The following is a 26,073-nucleotide window of genomic DNA, read 5'->3' on the forward strand; positions in this document are numbered from 1 at the left end:
CCATCATTTCAGTGTACTTTACAGCAGTCATATTTTAACATGTCGGATGCAATTGAAATAGATCTTGGCAAGGCATTACAGTATATCATTAATTTTACAACATTGCTAATAATTTTACACTTTTGAAGACAACCACATCGCTAATTGTTGCTGTTATTGGGTTTAGAGTAGTAGTGGCAAGTACTAAGCAGTTATTCGAATGTGTTCTTGTTAGTTGCATATAAACGTGAACAAAACTAGCATACCACAAATGACATTTGACTTTTTGAAACTGAAAATTACCAAAAAAGTGTCACGATCTGGTTTTGCTTAAAACGTTTAAGACATGCATTTAATAATTTAAAGGGGACCAATTATGCCACTTTTTACAATACGTAATATAAGTCTCAGGTGTTCCCAGAATGTGTCTGTGAAGTTTCAGCTTACAATACCCCACAGATCATGTATTATACCATGTTGTAAAGGGCCATTTTTGAGTGAAAGGAAAAACATGTTGTTTTCGTGCATGTGTCTTTAAATGCAAATGAGCTGCTGCTCCCCGTCCCACTTTCCAGAAGTGGGCGGAGCCTTTACAGCTCGTGCCTCAGATATTCTTCCAAAAACTAACAAAGCATCTGTTTGGTTTTGATTATCATCTCTAATATCGCGGTCCCGCTCACTTGACATTGAAAGTTAAATGTCTTTCCTATAGCTCAAACAGTAGAGTGTTGGTGCTTGCAACGCCAAGGTCATGGGTTTGATTCCCAGGGAAAGCAAGAGGTGATATGAATGTAAATGTGTACCTTGAAAGTCGCTTTGGATAAAAGCGTCTTCCGTAAATGTAAATCTATCAGTCTAAATTCTGATATTATGGTTTTCTAAGCGCACACATCTGAAACACCGCACACAGAAATCTGGCTGTCAGATGGCGTGTGATAGGTTTAATAATTTAATAGTGTGTTATTTTGTCTTTAAATGTGTCTTAATTTGATGTGCGTTTTTTAATGACTTTTAACACTGTTTTGACACTTAAGTCTATTTTATCATTTTATCATCTGGTAGGTGAAAATCCAACCCAGACTCACTGGAAATACATGATTGTAGTTGCGTTTCTGCCAAACTTCATTGTTTTTCTTTTTAATTTTCTCCAAAATAGTTAAACACGACTGTATCAAGTTGGTTAATGCACGAATCTGGGCAGTTTGGAAATAAAATTCCTGGAGAATGTGCTGAAAGCTAAATGCTCAATTGCATTGAAATTAACCCCCAATACTAAACCCTATACCCTGAACCTAACCGATAGTTTGAGCAAAAGCAAACGAGAGATAAAACACATTTACTGAAGCAACCATGCCATTTTATCTTCCTTATATGTGGCTTTTAGTTCTTTTGTGGCATGTCACAAGTGCAATTGCCAGGTGAGCTACTGAGCACATTTAATACATATGGCAAGCAGGTTTACTACATCATAAAAGTGATGCATATGGCGCTGGTTATGTAATGCAAATGTCAAAATGCATTAGTTTACAAATCATGAACTGTGTTAAACGTGTTTTGAGATCATGAAATAGTATTGTGCAAGGTACCATGTGAAAATAAGTCTTTATTAATAGATATTCTGCCCCTGTAATCATAATTTGAGTAAAAAAGAACAAAGTTGGTCGTCAACTCAGCTGGAGACTTCAGTGAAATGTATACGTTTTTGTAGTTCTGCAGAAATGTATCCAGAGCAAAAAATGGTGTGGGATGGCTTGTGTGCAATGACCAGTAGTATTAGTAATATTTGAGTAAGCAAGCCCAACTAACTGTATTATATGGCTGCTGCTGTATAATAAATATTAAACCTGACCGTATATGGATACACCATTTTTATAATGTGCTGTGTGTCACTTTGTTTACAAATTAATGTTATATAGAAGGAGTGGCCTTTTTATTTTGGAAGCTAGCCAACTCATTTCATGCACACTAGGAGGCAAACCTGTAAACATTAAAGCTTCAAAATGTTGTGTTTGGTAATGCTTGATAAAGGTCATGAAATGGCTTTTCCAGCCCACACAATTAACCCGCTTTCTCTGTGAGCCAGTAATCTGTTGGGAGGCAATTAAAGCCCACTGCTTCCTGTCGCGACTCGTCTTTATTCTACAAGAACCAGATGCAATCACCACTGCAATAGTAACGTGTTTTATAAAACCTTTGCTGGAGTTTCCAATAAACCAATACCTAATACCATCAAAATAAAACATCTGGAACTAGAAACAAAAAAATTGTTAAACAACAAAAATGATATCTAAACCTGTGAAAATCCTGAGGACCAATCGATCTGCACATTTTGTATGTTTATCATTTATGACACACTGAGGCCCTTTTTACACATGGTATTAAGATGCATTTTGGTCGATCGGATCACAAGTAGACGAGGGAGACACATACCATTTACACCTGGTGTTTTAATCCGTCTCTTTTGTCCACTTTCAACCACTTCTGTTGTGATTTCTTCAAGGGGAGGGTCTATGGAAGGGTAAATGTATGGGATCTTTCGATCTAATGGATGAAATAAGCTCACGCAATTTACATATGAACACGAACAGAGACAAAAGAAAAACATACGGAGAGCAGTAGCTTTCATTTCTGCTCTGACAGCCTTAAGACCAGCCGAACGCGGTGAATACGTGTTATAAATCAGGAATGGTGAGAGAACATTGCGCTTGGTGCTTTTTTCGTCTTTTTAAAACAAACTTGAGTCTTTAGCCAATAAAGTTTGTCAAGTGTGCTTCCCATAATGTTTACGCATTAGGTCAGTAGATGGAGAGTAGACGGAGAGTAGACCGTCCAGTCTTTTGTGGCTGTTTGAACACATTCGACCACATGATGTGTTTTCAACTACCTCTAGAAGTAGTCGAAAGTGAGCAGGCTCAAAACTTTCATTTTAGGCCCTTTTTACACCTGTATTTAGCGTCGTCCACATGTGATCAGATCGACCAAAATGCATCTTGATACCAGGTGTAAACAGGGCCTGAGGGTGCGTCTCAATCAGCTCCTTAATTCAGTAGTCGGGGCACTGATCAGGGAGTCGGCCATTTTAAAAGCTGTTTCAATTGCAAAATCCTTCCAGTGCACTGGAACGTTCGCTTCCTGAAAAATCTCACAACGCACTGCAAAAACATACTACGTAGAAGATGTACAAAGTCATGTTGTCGGAAATTGAGTAATCACAACATCCCAATGTGATTGGGATCCCAGTGAGCCAGAGTCCTTACCAGTGCCCATGATACACTGATTATCAAGCTAGGGAGCTAACGAGCTGACTGAGACTCACCTTTAGTTCAGCTCATGAAGTTATCTCCTAATGAGCTGATGATCTGAATCAGGTGTCACTAATGCATGCTACAGACAATCCTATAAGATCATTACAAATCACACTGCATGACATGGATCTAATAATCTTGGGTACGACACGTATTGAATCATAGGTAGTAGAAGTAGATCGTAGCAGCAAACACAGAGTGAGATAATCATGCTGAATTTCTGACACTCTCAGAAAATGATTGCAGGCTATCCTTAGTTGCAAGAACCTCTCTCACTGTACGACGTAGGGCCACCGTTTAGGAGCCACGACCACAGATTGGTCATCTTTTGTCCGGGACAGGCCAAAATCGTACAATGAAACCAGCATAAGAGAGACGGGCTGATCTGAAAACCACTAATCTAAACAATACACCATTATGTCACACACTGACTATATGAGTTGAATGGCAAAGTATGTTTTGTTTTTGTTTCAAAGAACTTGTCGCCAGCCATATTGAAATGTGGATTGTGGAATACAGATGTCACAAAATACATTATTTTTAAATATGAAATAAGAAGTGCCTTGATTTTACACAATATGCACTTAACACAGTCTTGTTAGCCAATCCACTGAATAAATCAGTCTGTTGGCAAAAAGATAGGCATCTGAGGAAGGTTGTAATGGTGTACTGGTACAGTAGCAATGTTTGATTTTGAGAATGGACTAATATACAGCGTCTTCCTCATATTGACGAAATAAATTGTCTTATCAGATAATAGCTGCTTTAAATCCATTATTGGTACTAGTGTGTTCAAAGCTGTAACCAATTCAATAATAGTCCACTGAAATAAATGTGTCAGTCTGCGCATTATAATCTTTTATTTATCTATTTATTTATTTATTTATTTATTTATTTGTTTTCCCCTACAGTTGTAGGTCAAGGTAATTTCTGCAAGACATTTCATCATCATTTAAATCATTATTTTGACAAATACTGTGATTGTGATTTAAAATGTTTGGACATAAAACATCATATTCCTGCTGCTAAGATATCAAGGGTAAAAGAACATAAAAATCACACTGAAACAGCAAGTCTCATGTTCAAAAGGGTGTGCACAAACTGGCAAGCGATGTGTTTTGTCTCCAAATTGCATCATGTTTGGAACGTCATAGGCGGATGACGTCATCGACCAGGAAACTATAAAGCACCCCTGAATCACAACAGCTTCTATGCCTTCAGCAAGCGCTCTGTGTGAATCTTTGTCTGAAAAGTGTTTTGTCTGTCCTTAGTTGCAACTAGGCAGGAGTTTTGTCACATACTGTATATTCATTATATCTATATATAAATGGCGAGCGAACAGCTATGTAGGAAGTGTGTACATCCCTGCACTCATTATCTCATGGGTGGGGATACACACCAACTATGTGTTGTTTGTTTGGGAGAGCAGCATGCCCAGTCAGCTCTCGAGGGGGCCGATTGTGAGCGTTTACCATTAAGAACGCTGCGCCCCCCGCTCTTCGAGGTTGGCGGTTCGGTTCGCGCTCCCCGCGGCACGAGGGACCTGCTGAGGCAGAGCGGCGACTTCAGACGTGGGGTTTGCAAATGGATCTGACAGCGGGGTTTGAGACGGGCCCAGCCCTATCTCAGCCTTCACCTGTTAGATCCAGTGCCTCAGTTCAGGGTTTGGAAGCACGCTCTGCGGTCTCTTCCGCCCAGGCTGAGGCCCCGATGCTGCAATTATCCAGTTCTGAGGAGCTGGATGTTGTTAGTATCGGTACAGGAGATACAGAAGACTCGTCACTTCATTCTCCTGCATGTGAGGAGCTAGTGGAGGTTTTGACTCGTGCTGTAGAAAAATTAAACATTGAGTGGCCTGCGGATAAGTGATTGTGATGCGGCAGGCTGGTCCTCACCGCACACATTCATGAGGTTCTATGATCTTGACTTCAGCTCCACTCCAGGGTCGCAGGTGCTTTTGTGACATTTGCTCTTATGGCGACATGGGTATTAGTGTTTCCACAGCGTTTCGACGCAGCGTCTCGTTCCCTTGAAAGGGAACGTCTCGGTTACGTATGTAACCCTCACTCAAAAAAATGAACGAGGAAGGTTGTGCACTTTACATAATATATTTAGATTTAGTTTACTTATAATAATTGTGTTTGTTGACTTGAAATGTTTTTTTTTCTATTAAGGTCCATGTAATTATGTCTCAACTTAACAGTACAAAATCCTAACGTGTTGTCTAAACACAAACCATTTATGTTAAGTAAAAAAATACATCCAGAGGGTGGCAGTATAGTGCGACGCCAACTGCCATTTTGCCCTAACTTAATTTGATTGTGTTCAATCTGCTTATATGTAAAATTTAAGTTTACTTAATCCGTTTGTGTTGGATTACTTGAATGATTTGTGTTGCATTAACTAAAACTTGGCGGTGCTTGTTAGTTCCCAGCATGCTTTACATATGGTTGAATTAAGAGAGAATAAATGTTAAAATTAAGTGTTATTTTATGTTGTTTTTTTTTTGAGAAAATGAGAAAAGGGGAAGACTTGATTATGTGTAATTGTGTTTAATGTTCACTTACATTGGAATTATTAGAACCATTTAAATTACAGTGGGTTACCATTGTGGAGAAGAGTGGAGCATTTTGTTTGGCTGTGGACTGATTCAGTTACTTTCAAATGCTTTGGTTGAAGGAACATGTAAATCTTACCATTTAAGATGCTAATATGTGTTACTGCTAGCTGATAGCTATTTATAGTCTATCAGTTTAATTATGTGTCAATAAAATTAATGGAATATTAAATGAGTTGGATTCAACTATATTTAATTAAGTTGAATGCAAATTAAGTAAATTAGTTGGTCCAAAACATTGCAAATAAGTTGGGCTCAGGCTGACACTATTAAATTAAGCTGTGCCCAACCATAGTAAATAAGTTGAATCATCCTTAATAAATTAAGTTGACCCAACGTAAGTACATTAAATTGGAATAACAGAATTGCATAATGCTGAAATAAAGCAAGTTAATCATGTGGAAATCCTTTCCATGATTTTTTTTATGTTCATTCAAATAGTTATTTTCAAAGAGTGCTAGTTTCCTGAAGAGGGAACGAGACGGTGCCTCGCCCTGCCATACTCTCGGCATTCCCGTGATCGACTTGCTTCAGCCTATCAGAAGCTAGCGCTGTTGTGATTCAGGGGTGCTTTATAGTTTCCTGGTCGTTGATGTCACCCGCCTATGACATTCTGTCTCGCCATTGGACTGATTCCATACATCCTTCATGACGCAATCACGCAGGGGCATACCCGCAGCATTTCGACGCAGCGTCTCGTTCCCTCTTCAGGGAACTAGGGTTACATACGTAACCAAGACGTTCTCATTGCATTCACATTGTTACAGAACCAGAAAGTGGACTCAAAACGTCCTTTTGGTGTTATGACAAGGACAATATGATTTGATACTTTTTTTTTTTTTTTTGTAACAGAGACAACTTAAATATACTTTGTTAATACAATAAAACTGTATATAACAACCACAAATGTATAGAATAATAGGAGTATGAAAATAGAGTTAGTCTTTGGCAATGCATGTTGTAACCACACCACATAAATTGAACTAGCAGCAATTCCAGATGGAGTTTGTGTCAAGCAAGCACCTATAGTGAGTTGCTCTAAAAGCATTATATCAGGATGGCAGAACAGACTGCTGCCTCTTTATTTGCAAGCAGTAGACAATATGTAGATGATAAATTAATTGAATTAAATTGCCTTGTGTGGTTTATTAATCACACTATTTAGTATTGCAATTCCAATTTAAAGGGGCTGCATGTAGAATTCAGAAACCCTTGTTATTTGCGACACAGGTGGCCGTTAAGTGAACTGCAGCCAGCAACGCATTACTTGTAACGTACAAGAGCCTGATCGTGATTCAATGCCCCAATATACTCACTGCACAGTTATTTTTCGTTCTTCGCTTAGAAGTAATACCTTTGCAGCAGCACTTTTAACTCTTTACCCACCATTGATGGAAAACACTTCCCGTATTTTCACTGTTATGTGGTAGGGGGCACAATTACACATCTTCTGAAAGAGTACTGAATCTCCCGATCAAAACACAGGCGAAAAAGAAGCAGAAACAAGCGATAGCATATGAAAGCAGATGCATGTGTAAATAACGCAATCATCAAATAAATCAAAACTGCCTAATGTTACTGAATGAAATGTCAAACCAGGAAGAGGTACAAAACTGTGAAGCTTTGGGAGTGTTGAAAACTGATTTTCCTTGAACAAAAATAAAGAGTAATAAATAAATGAATGAATTAATAATAGAGTGGCCCATGCCATGGAAAGACACACTCAGGATATATACTCAGGATTGACCATAAAGTCTACCTATAATTGTCTAGAATTTACTAAATCATGATTTTGTCCTTAAAAAAGCACTGTGGTGCCATGGTAGGTGTTAGAGGGCAGTTTGATATATTCCAAGGCACTGAACGATTAGCATATTCATATGCCATGGCATTGAACGATTACCATATTTATTTATTACAATTGTAAGTCAAGGTCATTTATGCAAGACATTGACATTTACAACAGCAAGAATATTTTCTGGATTTTAATGCTGAACCTCTTATTTCATCCCTTTTGCTAAATTACAGCACCTCATCATGTTGTATTGCATTTTTTTTTCTTGTCTCTCTATAACAAAATAAACACAACAAAAATGACAGTGGTCAGAAAACAAGCTGTGCAATTCACAGGCATGTCAATAGATGAGGTCATTAAAATTACACTTTTATGATAGATCACTGTATAAAGTTGATTTGAGACTAAAATGTATAAAGATCTGTCTATGTGAGACTACAGTTTGAATCTCTTTTCTTTGCATTACACAGTGACATTACAGCACAGAAGCTCTTTCGGCATTTTCCCGAACATTGTATAAGCATTCATATAATGTGTCATATTCTTTTGATTTTCCTGGCAAAAATGTCCAGAGTCTTTCATAAAAATCTGTCTACATGCTTTCATAGACAATCTAGAAATTTAGGGAAGGTCTTAGGTGAACAGCTTGTAACGAAACATTTCCAATAAAATGTTGATTAATACATGAAAATTCTTACACATAGCCCCTTTAAATATGTTTTACTTGTGCAGCCTATTACGCAGTATTCCGAATAATTTATCAGTTTTGTTATGAATAGTATAAAAGTAGATTTTAACCCTGCATCAGCTCTGCTCAAAGATCAAAATGATTAAAATCTTAATCTGTATTCATTGAGGTTGCGTTCCTGGCATTTCAAATGGCAGTGTTTACACTGACAGCAGTCAATCGCTGATATATCAAGCAGGGTTCCAAACATCTCTTCCTGTGCTGACATGAGTTGAACATCAGGCAAAATGACACACTGCGGCAGGAGAAATGCAGTCTAGTTTGTTTACTGACCTTCCCGTCTCCCTACTGGCAACAAACAATCAGAGATGTCTGTCTCTCTCCCTGTGCTCTCGGAGAACTGGGGCAAGGTGACTTCTCTTCCAGCACTCCGATAAAGTAGTATTCCACTTCATTGGGTCACTCGTTCACCTGCAAGACAGGGAAAATACATTTATCTGAACATGTGTTTCAAAAGCTGTGGTACTAGATCTTAAAAACTAGATTTTTACATTATCGGAACTTTATGAAATTTTTAGCTGAGTTTGTCCATGAAAAAAACACTATGCCAATGGTCCAAGTCGACAGCTTCTATGCTTATCTGGTCATGTGCACCTCTACCAAAAATCACCAAAACACACTGTTAGTAACACTGGCCTCATGACATACATTATCAAGATTATCTTAATTTAATTGGTGTGCAGAATATGCATCTGCTTCATTGTGAATTCAACTGAATTGAAACAACATTGAAATGGCTGTAGCTGAATCATGACACTTATGTTTTCTGCTAAGGCTGCTCATAGCTGAAATTGAACTTGTTTCATAATCAATGAACTTTGCAACACTGTTCCAATTCAGTTCAATAACTGTCATTGAAGTAATTCAGATGAATCAAATTGAGCTGCATAATGACACTACCATTTTCTGTAGAGCAGCTTTACAGCCGAAAATGAATGTGTTTACTGTACATAATTGATACATTTTTAATTAACATTTTAATTGTTTATTAACTGTTTATTATTGTGTAGCTGCTTTTAAACATATATAACATGCTACATAAATGTGCCTTGACTTTGAATTGACATGGTTTTCCTTGGAGTCCAATGTAAATGCAAATGAACATAAATATGGTAATCGTTCAATGCCAATGCATATGAATATGCTAATCATTCAGTTCCTTGGAATATACCATTTTGCCCTGTACCAAGGTACCACCACACTACTTTTTTAAGAGCAAGATCACGATTTAGTAAATTCTAGACAGATATAGGTAGAATTAATAGTTGAGCCTTAGTAAAAAAAAAAAAAAAAAAAAAAAATGCCTTTTCATAGCATGGACCATTTATCACACACTATTTTTTATTTATTATTCTTTATTTTGTTCAAGAAAAGTCATAAAAAAAAAAAAAAGCCAGTTATCTGCCACTGCCTTTCTTTTCAGGGACTATTATCCAGCTAGAGATTCACACGTTTGTGATAATGCTGCTGTTATCAATGTCACTTAGACCTATCTGAAGCTATAGTCTGTTCTGTGTTGTCATGTGTTTCATTGATGTGGATGTTCACCGTATCTCATGAAAAAGTGTCATACGCAACACATTCTATTTTGGTATTAGCCATGACATGTTGATGTTCCGATCAAATGCCGCTGTGCTGATAAGCCGAGAATGAGACACGATTTATTCCTGTTCTCTTTAAACACTGCTCATCGTTGCTCTTATAAAACGTATATCGTAAAGATATATTCTAAAACGTTAAACATAGGGAACATTTCATATGGATGTGACAATTGTATACAACATACATTGATTTTATCGTATGAAACATTACAAGGCAACACTGAAGTGCCTCATCAAAATATGATGCAGTATCAAGGACACACCTGCAGGCAAACATGATTTATGCTTTATGACGGTGTGCAATCTATCATTGGGGTGAAAGTCAAACACAATTACAGTGCTCTGCTGTGAGGTGAAGACTCACCTCAGATATTCTAATTAATTGTATCAGCATATAACTACACTTTGATATTATCTGAAGAAAATGTGAGTGGCGCTAGCAAGTGTAAAACTTGTAGGTGGTTGCCAGGGTGTTGTCATGCTGTTGCCAAGATGTTTGGAGTAGTTTGGATTTTTGCATAATGTTTTAGGCCTGCTAAAGCTTTGCTGAACAATCAATAGGTGACCAAAAGCCCACCTAAAATTTCTATGACCTTCTGGTCTCTAGATATAATTTATTCAGTCTAAATGATTGTTTTGTACGTGTTTACTTCATTCTCCATGCAGGAATCATAATTTGGCAACACTTAATAATAAGGTCCCATTAGTACACATCGGTTAATATATAATTAACAACGAGCAAGATTTGAGTTTATTTTATTTTAAGGAATCATTATGAAATATACTGTAATTATGCATTTAATACAGTAATATTAACTAACTGCATTAGGGTCAGGATTAGGATCTGGTTTAACTTGAGTTGCATGTCATTATGCATAATTTATAGTTATAGATCTGAGTCTAGAAGTAAACTATTCATTTTGTCCAGAGAAATAGATTTTTAATGATAACTTGTAAAACTTTAAAGCCCTACTGTGAGCTACAAGGTTGTGAATCCATGGTATTTGCTTCTTTTGAAGCTGTTAGCCTGCATTATATGACTCATTTTTAAAATAATAGTTTTTAGGAGCTGAATTCATGGTGAAAAACAACATTACCCATGATGCTGTACAGAAAACTCCAATAAATCAGAGAGTCACCACAAGCAACACTTGCAAAAAGAGTTTTCTAGCTCCGCCCACTCCCATAAAGCACAGCGAATGATCCAAGTCGGTCTCCTTACACTCTCAAAATATTTACATATATGTGATGACCCTGGATCACAAAACCAGTCACAAGTGGTATATTTGTGGCAATAGCCAACAATACATTGTATGGGTCAAAATTATCGATTTTTCTTTTATGCCAAAAATCATTAGGATATTAAGTAAAGATCATTATTAATATATATATATATATATATATATATATATATATATATATATATATATATATATTAGGGCTGTCAAAAGATTAATCGCGATTAATCGCATCCAAAATAAAAGTTTGTTTTTAATAATATATGTGTGTGTACTGTGAATAATTAAATTTGTATATATAAATAATATATAAATATATATTAATTCAGGTTGGTCGAAAATTATCTTCTGTGGTGGCAGACGTATAAGGCCATCCACACACACAGTAAAGTACTGCGTACGTTCAAAAGCCTGACTTCATCAAATTAATTCTACATGCATTACAGACTCAATATGACATTATTATTAATGGCCAATTAAATATAGTGCATTGAACTTTAACAGAATTTGAAGTTGCTCACTTGTGCAGATCCAGCAGTTATTGAGATTCTTCATAATAACAGTCTCTTCCCTTCATTGTTTCTCCATTACACATCTCTCTGAAGTCAAGATCATGTGATAAATGAAGGAATGAAACCGTCAGCACAACATTGAAAGGCCAATAAGTTATCAATATAAGACAGAACCTTTCATCAGTCATTTCAAAGTATATGTTCACAAAACACATTCTGTCATCACCTTCACAGCTTTCAGATGAAAGCTGGACACCGTGATCAAAAAAATGAACCAATCTTGCATATGTTCTTTGAAAATATGTTGTCATTGCCTTTCAAGGATGAGAGGGTCAAAAGAGCCTTATTGCACAGCTAATTTACCCTTTCTTTTACAAGGCAAGCCATTGAAATATGAGTGAATAGAACCACGTCTGCTAATTAGGTGACATACACAGATGCCAAACAGAGAGAATTAATTATAGTAATTAGTAATGTTGCTGGCAAAGCTTTGCCCAGAGATGTGATACTACACAGCATCCACACCCGGGAATCATTTTAGATAACCGAGGCGCAGAAACGAAACGGCATAAATATGTATGATTTCTGAGGCATATCTTTACACACTTGTAAGATCAAATTTGCAAACAGCCAAGTTATGTTGGGGCTCTGAAATATTCACGAGTGATGATGGAGTAGTTTTTGGCCAGAGATCTAATTTTATGATATGATGCTTCACACACAGTGATGGCCTTCATGATAGGCCAATTACTGTAAATCTTTTACCATAGTGACCTACTGACTCGCTCATTTCGACAAAATGCAATATTTAGGCACGCATTTGAGCTTGATACATTGGGTTTTGAAGAAAAGCACTCAGATACCATAATATTTGAGGTTAGAAATCATTTTGTCATAATGATTGTCTTTCATCCTGCTTTTCTTTTTCACTGAAAACATGTCTATCGCAAGCCATATTGCATGCGCAGCGAGGCAAAGAGTAAGCTGATTAGTTATATTGTTGGATTAGTTCTAACAGATTTCATTTCTCGAATCGGGTCTGGATAATCTGTAATCTGATTGAAATTGCACCTCAACTGTGGCATTTTATCTCAGAGCCAGATCAAACTACAAAAGCAAAGGTACCACTTAGAAAGTACGCTCTTGTGTGATGTTTGGAAATTGACTAATCACAATAATTAATTCAGAAACTTAATCACTCTAATATAAAAATCACTTGTCAATGCTTACAAAAATGGCGTAGTAGTTGTGAAACGCACCGAGGGAAATACTGCTTACATTACATGCTTCAGCAACACACCTTGTACATCTGCCACAACATGCACCCTTCAGGGAATGTTTAATAAGCACCATTACAATCTCACAGGATAAGGCAGACTGGCTGCTTTTCATTTTATTATTGACTCTGCAATCAGAAACCCTACAGAGCAAGTGTCAAGGCCGGATTTGTCAGTAGTCTCAGGCATAGGAAACTCCTTGAGAATCCATAATTCAAACAATTTCCCAATGAATCTGTCATTCAACATGACTGGCAAAACAGCTTTTCCTGGTTTTGTTTGCTATAGCCACCGGCTGAGATGTTTCTCCCTTGTCTTCAGTATTGTGATGTGTGCTATTCTTGCTTGAAAAAACACAGATGCTCTATTATATGGAAATGCGTATAACAAAAGTGATCTCATTAGTATTCGTAGGTATCGTACAGTGCAATGTAAACATATTGACAGGCCAATTCTGATATGCAAAACCTTTTCAAATATGTTCAAATGCTTACAAATCCTAAGAGGTCCAGAGAATATTGAATGCAGTAGACATTATTGTGTTTATCTATGATATTAATTAAATGTTTAAAAACCTCAAATTCATTTAACATATTGTGTGATTTCTAAAGAATCATTGTAACAGCACATTCAAATACGCACAATATTTACAAATTATATTTCTTTCAGAGAGAACACAGATGCTCTGGACACAAAATAATGCAACTTTCCCTACACGGCTCACCTCACTTGCTCCACCTCACTACTTTACTGTGTGACCCTTTCACCTGCTGATCATTTAAAATCAGTAAGAATGATGTTGGGCCAGCCATTACTGTCCGCCAACTAGGGCTCAAGGTAATCCTCCAATCTTACATGAACTAAAAACCTACTGAACAAAGAATCAAAGATTTTCCTAAGAAACACATCAAGCAAATTCATAAGAAATCGCCATCTAATAAAATACCCCAGTTTTCTCATGAGAGCAGGCTGGAACATGTGTGTGTGTGGAGGGTTTATTGTTTTATAAGTTAAGGCTGAACATTATGACTGTTTTTGGTTACACTTTAATTTGATGGTCCACTTTAGACATTCTACTAATTATAAGTAATCATTCACTGAAGACTTTACCTTCATTACTGCTGTGAATGACTCTCACAAACTGCTGCACATTTCATTAAACCTAACCAATATTGTTAACAAAAGAAAGGGTGAAAAAAAAATGCATTTGTTGCAGCAACCATCCATTTTAGCTCACTTCTACAAGTCTTTGAGCATGACTGGTCAGGTGAGCAACCAAGCAAGTTTACTAAGTTAGAAAAGCCATACATATGGAGTTATTTGATTCATTTACAAATCATATGCTATGGGGCAGCACTAGGGCTGGGCTAAGGGAGCTTAAGCCCTGAATGTTTTTAGTAAAGCCCTGAATATTTTGTTACCTTGGGCCCTATCTTGCACCCACCGCAATTGACTTTGTACATCGACGCATGTTTCATTCCTATTTTGCACCCGCGCAAAGCGCGCTTTTCCCTCCACAGAAGCACGTGGCTAAACTAGGGAATGAACTTGCGCTCCCTGGGCGGTTCAGCGCAAAAAAGGAGGCGTGTTCCAGCGCAAACGTTCCCTGGTGCTATTTTACTGTTCTATAAAACAATTGCGCCACTGGCCAGAAAAAAACCTAGTCTAAAGTCAATGGCGCGTTGCGCGTTGTTCATTATGCTATTTTAAGGGCGCATGCTTGACCATAATGTATAGCGTGCACAACGCGCATGCACTTTGATTCTCTAATCTACACAGAAGCAGCAGTTTTCATTTTTGCAAATCATATTATTACAAACGATAGATAGATAGATAGATAGATAGATAGATAGATAGATAGATAGATAGATAGATAGATAGATAGATAGATAGATAGATAGATAGATAGACAATTTATTATAAAAGCATACATCTAGCTTACACATTTACCCACATTATTATATGCCTGTTTAACCGAAGCTAATTTGGGTGTGTTTCTCCATCCCCAACGTAACTTCTCTCTCTTTTACGGCCGTGACGAGAGCGTTGCTCTCCTCGGCTGTGAACCACTCCTGGCACGCGCCTGGCAAATCCGTCGTTATAATAGCAATACGCCATGGAACAAGCGCGTCTGCTCTTAAAGGGAATGTGAGATGATGCTCTGATTGGTTTATTTCACGTTACGCCCAAACCACACCTGTAAATAATGAAGCTACTTCAGACCAACCCCTTTTAGATTTGCGCCAGGGCGCAAGAGTCATTTATCCCGCCGGGAAAATAGCAACAGCGCCGAGACCCGCCCACAAAGTTACTTGTGCTTTGTGCTTTGACACTTGCGTTTCAGATTGTTAAAATAGGGCCCCTTGTCTTTCTCATAGAGCAAAACAATTAATCAGAAAAAAAAAAATTGTGAATAAGATTACAGCAGCCGCGATTACCTAATCATGAAAAGTGCATATTACAGTTTTATTTATATTTTTCCCTTTGCATTATAGGAACTTACGACGTGCTTTTGCAGCGTTGAGCATTGTAGCCAATCACAGACATGTCTGTTGAACGCATCGGCCAATCAGAGGCATTTAAATGAGTCGCTGTGCTGAAGATGTGTTTTGCGCGAGCTCACCGAGTTCTACACTTTCGCAAACCTGTCATTATTATTGGCAATAAACTTAAGATGCAAATAAGAGATTCACTGCAATATATTTGATATTCTTGATGCTGCTCTGATGCACTCCATTACGCGCCGCTCTGCTTGTTGTTAGGATGACTAAAAGTTCAGCGGTCTCGCTCATTAATGTCAAAATGATTAAAGAAGTGAACGAATGTCTGGTAAAAATGTAAGTGAGTAAACATTTAATATTTGACTGTTTTACAACAGAAATGTTCAACTACCGACTGTATCCGGTAACACAAATTACTCAACTTTTTTTATTTATTTATCAAATTTTGCCTTTTTGAATTGAAAATATGCTATAATTTCCTTGATTCATTTAGAGAGAATGCATGCATATTTAAAAATAAAATATTATTTGCAAATAGTTACAATTATTTCACTAATACAATAAGCCTTTCTTTTTCTTTATTCCCTTAAATCGCTTTTATAATTAATTCATTCCTTTAAATAAAAATACCCAATTTTAGTTTGGGCTAAAGCTCCGAATATCCACTGACCTTAGAACCGCCCCTGTGCTATGGTAAAACTGTTTTGAGGTCATAACATAGTATTCTGCAAAGAACTACACATACACACACAAAAAAAGACTATTAATTGATAGTCTGTAATAATTTCTGTGGAACAAAAGTTGCTGGCATTTTACTGCCTTTAGTGTTCGTTTCAGGAGGAAACTGCCATGAATTGTGAGCAGTTTTGCAGAAATGTTGGTAGAGACATATGAGTTGGTGAGTACACTCAAATTCACATAAACACAACATAGTTCGTGAGAATATGTTGCTAGTTCTTATTATGCATTCTGATTACTGAAATCTGCACTACGAGAAACATTTATAATTGATGTGAGTTTAACAAGACGTAACAGGATGTTTGAATTAGCAAAACAGAATGGCGAATGCAATATCTGCAGTTTTATTTAAAACACTTGAAGTGATATCTCATGCGAGTCGCAATGCACTGTGAAGTGTGGAATGTTATTTTTTGGTTATTAAGTACAACTTGAAAAAAAAAAAAAAAAAGGAAACCCATTTAACCATGTTAAAATTATTGTAATACACATTCTAAACAGCAAGATTATAAAAGATTGTTTAATATGTTCAATAAATATGTAAAGTTGTCATATATAATCATCAGAATCGACTATTTACATTTATTCATTTAGCAGATGCTTTTTATCAAGAGCAACTTACAAATGAGGAATACAACAAGTGCACATCAAATGCACAGTAATTTATGTAATATAGTTCATAGATTGTTTACAGTCAACCCATTCTCACTACTAAGATGCTAAAGATAATATCAGTGAACTAAGAACTGATCAATCAGATCAATATGCACTTCATTATTTCTGAGCATTTGTAAAAGTAGAAATTATTTTTGTATATATTTATACTTTCATAGATTTTCTGTCCATCTAACCCCCTAGCTTAACCAAACCACTACTCAACTATATAAAACATGTAACAGGCAGATGGAAGTATAATCACAGGTATTTGTTGCAAAAAACAAACAAAAAAAAACACAGTATTACAAATGACTTGATTGCAAACCAAGCCATAAGATAACTTTATGTGAGGAACAGAGTTAAACTTAAAGTTTTAATCACTGCAAATGGTCCAGCTCCTTGAACTCAGTCACCTCTAATTCAAAAGAAATCTGATAAAAAGATAAAACTTTAGCATGATGCATTTGGTCATGAGACACACGAAATTGCATTTCATATAAGCTGACAACGCTTCTTCAGGCACCAATTTGTTTTATGCGTGTTGTGATTTGAGCGCTATGGGGTCAAAAAATGTATACATTGATATGCGATACATTGAGGTCTTATGAAGCGAAACCATCAGCCTGGGCAAGAAACTGAACATTAAAGCTAGGGTAGGTAATCCTGTTCAGAAACACTTTTTTTTATACTGGGTGAAATGGTCCTTCCATCCTGAGAGTAGTCAATACATTATGTGTTCAGAAAAAGGAATGAAAACAATCAGACCTCTGTAGCAGCTGCAGGACAGTAAAAACTCTGACCAATCACTGCCACTCGGTCCGAGTGTAAAGAACCAATCAGATGCCTTCAGAGCCAGGAGGAGTGTCTTAGCAGTGTCAATCAAGTTCGCGTACGCGCTGATCGCCCCTCTCTTGCACAGCGCGTACCGTCATTCAAAATCAAGATTGCCGGTGTGCCGAGCAGCTGTGCTAATGACAGACAAACAACTAAAACTACCAATTTCTCGAGTGGAACCTGCTCATACAACAAAGACAGGTAAACGGGAAAAGACCGATGACGATAAACAAGCCCGTCGGAGCCCATTGACTCAGTGTTAAAACTCTAGCCGCATAACATACAGATAAAATGTCACGCACTGTGCAAAGCAACAATTGAAACCTGCTAATTCACTGGCTTGTCATGTTGCTAAAATAATGTACTAGCAAACCTTATTTAGCATTACATATCGCTAGAATAATTATTTACATAGCCTACTGCAACGTTAGTTACCGTTATATTATCTTACTGGCTATTAATAACTCATAGAAAGAGTGCAATGTTATAAAGTTACATTACATGTGATTCTGACATGATGCTACATGCACTGCGCTCCTTCCTCTCCGCTTGTCTCAGGTAAATAATGCGTCTTCGGTCGGAGTCCGATGTGTCCATGTGTTTTGGGGGCGTGGCTTTGAAAGGACCCCAGAAGGGAGAGGGTGGACTGAATGGAAATAATGAGCTGTCTTTAAAACAGTCGTTAGAGGTCTACATACACTCGATTTTTATACTTTCTTTTTCAGAATACTTACATTTTAATTATGTATTGATATATACATAAAGTTTAAACAAATTTGAAAAATAAGTTTTTTAGACCATTCTTACCTACCCCAGCTTTAATTACAGCATTATTACCTGTGATCAACATCCTTGGCGGGTTTACAGCAATCTGGAGTGTAAGCTTCCTGTCGCATTATGACGTATTATAATTTATAATGTATTACAAGTGTGGGATTATAATGTATCACCAGGAGCCACAGGTATTAATTTTGGTTTGCCTATATGTGTTTTTTTTTTACTCCCAAAGTAACAAAAGCCATTGACTTGCATTACATGAATTACTAAGGACCACGGTCTCATCTAAACATCTTCTTTACTATTCTACTGAAGAAAAAAAGTCACCTGCATCTTGGATGGCCTGAGGGTGAGTAAATTAAAAGCAAATTTGTATTAATGAGTGAACTATCACTTTAAGGCGCTTGGCCCGGCTTCTGTTTTTGATGCCTTGATAGTAAGAATGGGACGTTACAGTTGACAAGAATTATACTGATATACAGTCAAGTAAGTGCATATATTGGCTAATTTATGATGGCTTTGAATGGCCTATCATAATTGAAACCTATTAATTCTCTTTTTGCTATTGTATATTGTGGGGCACTAGATGAGATCATAAAAATGGGCGACAGTAGTATATATATTGCCATAAGATCTTGATGTCAGAAATAATGCTTGTAGTCCGTAGACATGGGTGTAGCCCCTGGGTGTCCTCCGGCGTGGTGGGCTTGACTCTGGATTTCCAACAGTCTCATATTAGTCAAAGAACCCTGGAGCATTCGTAAGCATGGAGAGACAGATCTAAGCCCTGCTTGGACACAGTCTGGCTTAAGCTTTGATGTTCACTTCATCGCTCACTGGCAGCAAGTCAAGACGAGCTTTACTTATAATCAGACAGCTTCCAGTCATCCGGACAAGAGAAGGAGCAGATGGCAGACTTTACACACAGGTGAGAACGCATCAACACACCAACACATTACCAATGTGCACTCACATCGCACCACATTAGGCTCACATTAACACACTCTCAAGAAAAAATTACAATCCATCTTTAACTACACACCACCAATATATAGCTCTCAAACATTTTCTCTTTGATTCTGAGAATCCATTGAAATTCATCAGTTGTTCATCTTTGATGTTATAGAGTTGCCAAATTAATCGTTAAAAGATCTCAATTCAAACACCCACGCAATCTTATTCCTAGATGACAATGATTCTCCCATGTTAATTAAACCTTTGACAAAACCACACCGGAACATTCAAATCTGTATTCGCATTGCCGTTGACCCAGAGAGAGCAGTTGTTTAGGTATGAAACAGCTTCACAAACAGTCTATTCAGCCACACAATTTCATTATTTGTGAAAAATATGCTCAATATGCTCAAAGACTTAGCTCAGCACTCCACAAAACTCTAAACCTAAAACTGATTTCACGCACAAAGTTCAAGTACAATATTATATACAGAAAGCAAAAAGTATCTGTACAGTTACATACTGTCCCAAATTATATTGATTCTCAAATCTCATGAATTTATCTATCTGACCACATCTTTCTCTGCTTTACCAAAAAGTTGCAATGAACTTCTATTTACAAGCTGTCTGCTCTTTTCAACCATGCCATCAATGTGACATTTTCATCAAATTAACCAAATAACCCAGTGGCTGACGAGAAAGTGGGATGACAGAGCTTGTACAAAAAGACACTTACAAGAGGTGACATGCTGTCAAAATAAATACGATATCGGGATGCGCCGTCTCCTGGGCGACTCTTGGAGGTGAGAGGATGCAAGACAGTGGTGTGACAGAAGTTGAATGGAACAAAACAAGATGGGTAATATTTTACACAACGAGTGTTGCAGTTAAAAGGTGATATTTTTCACATCAAATGTTTCCAATTAGGGATGCTCCGATCAATCGAGTGAAGATCGGTATTGGCCGATAATCATATTCTATGACTCAATCAGTAGTCACTAAATTTGTCCGATCTCACAAACCAATCCCAGTTTGATGACATAAAGTGTGTGTGATTACCTGCGTCTGTCCTTCTTCAGGTCAAGTCATATATCCATGAAAGAAAATAGTTTACCATGAGTTGTCAGAGGACGAAAGCAATATCTTAGTCGTAGAATCCTTTCAAAGTTTAAGGGGATGGCGTCAGCGTCAGCGCTGTTCAATGCATTGTGTCAATGCCATTGATCTCTGAAGCGAAACATCAACTACAGCGTTATCCAAGTGACGTGTTATTAGTCGACTGAATACTGTAAAGTTTAATTAATTTCAACACCTTGTTTCACTAATGAATAAATCAGCGTTTTTGATGTTTAAAGGGATACTCCACCTCTGGAAAGATGAATGTGTATTTAAATTGGATCATTTATGTAGTAGAAATGTGAAATTATTTTTGAATTTGGAGCCTTCTAGACTGAGAAAAGCCAGAAAATGTATTTTTGGCTCATGTGGATGAAAGACAACAACTCCCAGAATGCACTTGCTTCGCTGCTCTACTAGGCCACTCCCAAGCCACGCCTACCGGTTAGAGAGCAGTTGTAAACAATAAAGCTAAGCTACTAACGTTAGTCTCCGTGAGTCTGCCCGGGTTTTTGAGATCGCACAAAATGTCCGGGATTCGGCTTTTGCGTTCTACAGTCGCGCACAGAACGAGACTAGGGCCGCGGGAGAATGACGCGGAGGAGCGGGTATTTTCTTAGCAAGGGTAAAACGCACATCAACCGATCACTTGTTTAGCGTTCATGTAAACACTACATTCAAATTCACCAATCGGAATGAATTCAGTTAGATTGAAAAAAAAGGTGTGCATGTAAACAATGAATGGTGAAATCAAACGCACTGGCACTAATCTGTGATAGGTCTGTTAGCGCATTAGGTCCAACCCCCTATGGGCGGGTTTGAAAGGGTGGGAACTAGTGCTTGTAGTCTCAACAGAAATCCCCCCCTCTTACACTTCCTCCGACAATGACGCAAAATGACGATTTGTGCATCATTGTGGGAGGAAGTGTAAGAGGTAAATACGGATTTCTCCCGTCTCAGGGGAAAATGAGAGAGTGTTGCACGACCATTCAATAGTATGACTGGGTTTCTAACAGTGCAAAGCTTAATGCAAATGGGTGGAGTGTTCCTTTAATGATGACTCCCTCATAAAGACAGTCTGCAATTATTTTCCGTTTTAAAGTCTTGTAGGCTCTTTAATAAGCCAAAGTATCATATGGATAGTGTTGGCAATATGGATAGTGTTTTGCATAAGCTCTGTTTTTAAAGGCCTTTTAAAATAATAAATGGTAAAACGAATATTTGTAATGCTTATTTATCCGATTCACAACAATTTACAGTATTACTGTAAATAACATAACCAAGGCAACATCTGTGGTATTACTTTATCTGGAACAACAAGTTAACAGTGATCACAGTCAACAGCGAGCTCACATATCACTTATATAAAGCATGAATGATCAGGATCCGTATCTGCCGATCACGATGACAATTCGGTAGTGAGTATCGGCTGCAAAAATCCTAATCGGAGCATCCCTATTTCCAATTGATGTGCTATGTATGGGGCACAGATTTCAAGGATGTATTGGGGGGCTTTTTATATACACTGTACTGCAGTCAAGCATTGATATCAAAAGTATTGTTACTTTGGTGCAAGTTTGAAAACTAAAAAGAAAAATGAAACCAGTTGTACTATTGGGAGTTCAGACTATATTGGAAGTATTGCTGAATATATTAATTATATTGACAGGTGGCTGAGTCTGAACAGTCAAATTTATATGCGCACATAAACACATCTCCAACAATAGAGAAAGCATGGTGTAGTAACATGAATGAACAATGTTATTTTTATTAAATAACCAACAAAGATTTATAAATAATGTAAACATATATTCCTTATTGTTAGTTCATGTTATATAAATGCATACTAATTAATGTTATAGCTTAATGCAGAGTCTGGTCCTGCTCTTAATTATTTTTTCTCTCTCTTTTTCTTCTTGACACCAAATAAACCTGTTAGTAACTTAGTACATAAAACACCTTTTCCTAGGTTCCTCTAATAAATGCATTGTTAAAATGTGATTACTCCAATTTTTTTCAGAAATGTTACTTACGGCCACAGACGATAATCATTTGTTTTGTGCAGTGTTTCTCAGATTATCACATCAATCAGCAATGCTTCACTGCACTCTCCAAACAAATGCAGGTGATGTAGAGGATCCTTCTATACAGAGTTAACAATAAAGCCTCATTATGTGCAGTTTAGCATGCTTTCCTCACCAGTACAAGGCATACAAATTCATGCTGCACGCTGCACATCCATTTGCAATGCCTTTCATTAAGGAACAAACAGGAATCCATGTAGAATCGATGAATCGTAGCAAACAAGCTCTGGCATAGAGAGAGTTTTGAACATTAATCTTAATGCTTCATATTGTGCATGCTATGACCAGACAGTATACTGTAATGAGCTGATTTGAGTTGATTCACCATATGGATCTCTGATAAAAGGGGAGGGAGGGAAGGAAGGATTCACATTTTAGTTTATGTGCTAACCTATCCATCACTAGCAAAGCATAGCTTAGGGCATGATAGTAATGTGATAAAACATGTTAGAAAGATGCAAGTGACCTGTTAAAACATGCTATCAACGTGCTTATAAGCTAGCAACACGTTAAAATGGGTTAGCACCGTGCTAAAACATCTAGGAATTTGCTAAAAAAAATAAATTATATAAGAATCATGCCAAAATATTCTAGAAATGTGCTAGCATTGTTTTAAAACAAGAAAGCAATTTTCTCAAACATGCAAGCAACATGCTAACGGTGTTCTTAATCATGTTATCAACATAATACATGTTATAAGCATACTAGCAAAGTGCTAAATGGTAAAAGAAACATAATAGCAACATGATAAAACATGCTAGTGACATGCTATGTGTTTGTTAACCAAAAAAAAATTGGTGGAATGTTGGACACTCCATGCACTCAACTGTCTCAGCTTTAATTATGAAATAGAGAGGGAGAGGCTATGAGACTAACTATACAAAATAAATAACTATAAAATTCATACACTACATGGTTACACATATTACTCATGTACTACCGGGTTAAGTGCATCATCAGTCCCATGGTATAACCCGTGTGTTTGCAAGCACACTTGGCAATAACGCTCTTTCTGATTCTGATTCTAAGTACATAGTACATAAGTACATAGTGTATACATTAATAGTGTATAGTGCATAATTTGGGACATAACCATCATGTTTTAAGTGCATCATCCTGGTATTCAAAGTGCATTTTGTACTATTTGGAATTTTCAGTGTGAACGCACTTCTCACACTATTTATACTACAAAACGGCATAGAATATTGCATAAGTACGTGGATTAGGACGCATCTCATTGAAACATGTTAACTTGTGCTAGCTAGTTTGTTAAAACATGCATGAAACATGCTAGCACTCTGCTAACACATGGTACCAACATTTAATTGACATTCTCTGAGTAAAATTTTCAAAACTTCAAGATTTAAAAAAAATTATTTGAAAGTTTCAGACAAGACTCTGTCAAGCCAACATCAAAGTTTGTCATCAACATTTACTCATTTGCCAAGCTTGTTACTACCTCTAATCCTTTAGGTTAAGGATTTAAACAAGCCCTAATCCTACTTTGGCACACAACCTGTCCTGCACCATTTGTAGTACTGAAATGAATAAATTGTCAGGCTTATTGAGGAGAGGACTGATTAGACTTGAGATTTCTTTTGATAACTGGGGAAGACAAAAAAAAAAAAAAAAAAAATCACAGAGACTTTGCAGTTTATGGATCCCATTGACTTCCATAGTATGGGAGATAACTACTATGGAAGTCAATGGGTCCATCAACTGTCTGGTTACCAACATTCATCAAAATATCTTCTTTTGTGTTCAGCAGATGAAAGAAATTGATACAGGTTTGAACATATGGGTGGGTAAATGATGACAGAATTTTCATTTTTGGGTGAACTATCTGCTCATGTGTCCTTTAACTATCAGAGATGTGCAAACAAACACACATTTATCAACTGACTTCGAATACAGCAGTTTTGTATTTGTAAGCAAGAGAAAGTGGGTTTTACAACGCTACAACAGCTTCCTCTCAATCCCAACATGTGAGCCACTAGTCATGTGTCTCAGTCTAATTAATCTGATTGTGAGCTTTGCCCCACTTTTCCCACCACAGCCTGGACCATTACTAAATGACATCAGCACATCTAACACATCCACAACACGTCACAAAAATCTCCAGTCTAACAAACCCATCTCTGTGGGGGTCTCGTAGAGGAATGCCACCGCGCTAACGGAGTCATCATCCTACCGCTGACATAGCCGCTAATGCCCGTGTGGCAGGAAATCTTTAATCCAGTCCTTCAACCCCACAGGACGACGGCCCCTCCTCACACACACGATGAAGTCTTCTCTCTCAATGCCCAAACATTCTATTCCCTCTGTGGAATTCTCTCCTTTTTTCTGGTAAAGGCTTTCCAGCTTTTCCAAATTGAGAGCTGCATTGTCACTGCAGGGGAGGAGGCAATCTTTTTATGGAGTATGGAGTGGGCTCATAATGTTTCATTGAATTATCCCCTTTTGCCAATGGAAGTCAGTCAGTAAAGCCTCTTACACTGACTGTGGGATTCGCAATGAATCCTGATGCAATCTGATATCTCCTCACACCATTTCCAAAGCAGAAAGCAGCACCATATGAGGATTTCAAGCCTGTGCAATTTCCGCCACAGAGTTGGTCCTGTAAAACGGTAAATTGACACATTTTTAAAAGCCTTCAAGATAGGTTTTATTTTTATTTACAAAAAAATGCAATCGTTTTTCTTTTTTTCTAAATTTGAACTTTAAGAAGAAAGAAAATAGTGAAAAAATACTTCATTTCCTAGAATACTCTAATTTACCCAAACTTTGAGCCAAACATCAATGTATAATCTTTATTTTTAAGTGGCCAAAGGTTTACTATAAGTGGTTGCAGCCAATTTGAACCAGTAAAGAACATGTAGATGCAAAATTACATATAGGATGTCGAAAGCAGACTTTCGAAACCCAATGTTTCCCCGAAGTGTTTCACAGGGGCTTGTCTGAGCACTTTATTTGAAGAGTTTGTGAATTCTACCCACGGTTTGTGTTGGTCTTGCATGGGTTCACAATAATGATATGTTTGCAAGGAACTGAAGCTTTTAAGAGCCTTCGAGAAAAGCTTTAGCATTAGTGTGTAAAATTGGAATGGAATAAACATGATCTCACTGCTCACTCCCATAGACTTTAATGTTAATGACAAAATACTGTTGGTTTTTTAACCACCAGAACATATTTTGAAAGATTAATACATCCTTTTCCTTATGTCTTTCCTAGTGCAGTTTTATGAACAGTTTAGACTAGCACTAAAGATGTATATTACAGAAAAACCTCCAAACTTTGCGGCTAAATTTCCAATTTACACAGCAATCATCCATCAAACCAT

At 37.2% G+C, this 26,073-nt stretch overlaps 1 protein-coding gene across 1 annotated transcript in view; it reads right to left on the minus strand.

Annotated features, from left to right (window-relative positions):
• LOC307147641 (leucine-rich repeat and fibronectin type-III domain-containing protein 2) overlaps positions 1 to 26,073 on the minus strand; it is a 116,951-nt gene that overhangs the window by 65,695 nt on the left and 25,183 nt on the right. The window contains exon 2 of the mRNA XM_079852538.1: positions 8,718 to 8,855. The gene's annotated coding sequence lies outside the window, so the exon portion shown is untranslated. The remainder of the gene's footprint in view (positions 1 to 8,717; positions 8,856 to 26,073) is intronic.

This window comes from Squalius cephalus (assembly GCF_949319135.1).
Source record: "Squalius cephalus genome assembly, chromosome: 20".
Classification (NCBI taxonomy): domain Eukaryota; kingdom Metazoa; phylum Chordata; class Actinopteri; order Cypriniformes; family Leuciscidae; genus Squalius; species Squalius cephalus.